The sequence below is a fragment of the Carlito syrichta genome, unplaced genomic scaffold (genome assembly GCF_000164805.1).
Source record: "Carlito syrichta isolate Samal-C Ts95f unplaced genomic scaffold, Tarsius_syrichta-2.0.1 Scaffold62039, whole genome shotgun sequence".
NCBI lineage: Eukaryota > Metazoa > Chordata > Mammalia > Primates > Tarsiidae > Carlito > Carlito syrichta.
The window spans coordinates 134,934-137,220 of record NW_007006135.1 but is presented as its reverse complement, the minus strand read 5'-3'; positions in this window follow the sequence as shown (position 1 = coordinate 137,220).

Genomic DNA, 2,287 nt, shown 5'->3' with positions numbered 1-2,287 from the left:
GGCTTTGGAGAGGACTTTATCCAGGGATTTTTTAACTGTTGCAAGCCAATGCACAGGAGAGTTGAGAAGGGTGTTTGGTTATGTTCAGATGGTTTGTTTCATCACCAGTGGCTCTAGATACAGTCTTCCGTGCTTTGTTTATTTTTATACTTAAAAAACCCAAACCTGCCAGATACAGCATTCAGACGGAGCACCTTCCTAAAATTAAACTATATCATCACCTTGAGATTGCTTATTTTTCAAAGGTTTTACGGCATTATCTAGTGTGATGGGGTCTTCTGACTTGTTATTGTTGTTAGTACTAGATTCATGAAAATTGAGCATCATGGGGATATTTTTATGTTAAAAATATCAATTCCACTGTTGTCTTTGGGATGTCTTAGTGGTTGACAGTAGATTTCTCATACTAGAGATAAAGGCAATACGTGAATGATTCTGAGCTCTTCCTTCTCTCCCATCTGTGCTAGGTAACCACAACATTCCCATAAATAACTGGTACCCTTTTGAACTGACCTTCAGGTTCATGAGATGTAAATATTGATGGCCTTGACATTTTTTGGTATGTGCACAGTTCAGGAAGCACAATATCTTCAGCTAAATGAAAGCAGGTGGACCGGTGAGACATTCATGGGCTCCCACTGATCCCCATAATTCAGACAAACTCTTGCCTGCCGTAACCTTGCTTCTGGATTTTGTGCAGGAAGTATATCTCATAGGGCAAAGCAGTATATACATTCAGGTTCTCTGGGTGTTTCTTTCTTTTTTTTAATTTGATTTTTAAAAAAATTTCTATTTTTTAGAAATTTTAAAGATGTGAGGTACAATTCATGATTAGGTATAAAAGTGGCCATCATACAGGCAAAGTTTGGGCCTCCCTTTGGTCCCCACTTCGTCTGGTTTGGTATCAGGTACCCTTATTGATGATGTGTCCCCCCCACCCCTACCACGGCAATATCCTGCTACTGCTAATCCCTTTCTTATAGTATTATGGTACATGTTTAGGGTCTGTTTATGAGTGAGAACATGTGGTACTCAGTTCTTTGTTTCTGTGATAGAGCACTGAGTATTATAGACTCTAAATCCATCCACACTGCTGCAAAGTCAAAGTTTGTCCTTCTTTATGGCTGTATCATATTCCATCATGTAAATGTACCACAGTTTCTTTTTTTATCCAGTCCAGTTTCAATGGCTAGCACTACTGGCCTCTAGGTGTATCTATAGGCAAATCTTACTGGATTGGACCTGTGTTAGTTTGGCATTATAATAAGATGTTTTCTGGGACAGATAATATGTGAGTCTCTAACCCCCTTCCTCCTTCCCCACTTTGAGATTAAATATTCTGGCGCACCACTATCAGAGAAATATCGTGAAGTGGTAAGTGCTTGGGAGCAGAGCTCCCAGGTCCAAATCCTTATTCTACCAGTTACTACCAATATGATATTTGGAAAATTATTTAATCTAAATTTTAGCCTAAATTTCCTCAGCTGTAGCATGGGATAATAATAATATTTAACTTTTTCTTTTAAATAATTAAATGAGAGGTATCCAATTGTGATTAGCACTTTAGTAAAAATTTCTTAAATGTTATTCATTAGCAGGTTTTCAGGTATTGTATGCCCATAGAGACTAACCTACAAAGGTGAAAAGACTTACTGCTTGAGAAAATCTTCCATCTATTTGAAGTATATACTCAGTTTACATGAAAATCATACATTGAAAAGATGAGAATATAACACTTATTTTGCAAAAATTATTTAGCAAGTTGTAGTTCACTACTGGTTTTAAAGTAATTTTTCTAGTTTTCTATAATATGTGTGTTAGCCATAGGAATATTAGAATACTTACTTTACTGTATTGTCAAGCATTATTGGTTGCCCTAATTTATATATCCATTGTGCTACAGCTTTAGTTGCAGAACTACCCTCTGCTGGGATTATTATAGCACTTGAGGGCATGGAATTACTGCACTCTGTTTTGAGTACTTTTTTCACTAAGAAGTATGAGTACCATGAGATAGTACTTACCCATCTGTCTGTTGAAGCATTTGTATGTATATTACCTGAGCACTTAGGCTCACCACTGAGAGGGGAGATTTAAACTGGAAGAGAAAAATAAAAAATTGAAAATAACATGATGAAGATAACAGCAAATACCCAGACTATTCTTAAAAGCAAGACTTAATAACCAGTATAAAATCATTTACTAATGTCTTTAAGAAACAAAGTCCAATCCACAAAGTTGAAACTGAAGTGTAAATCTGGAAATTTTCCAGGGAAGTCAAGCAATA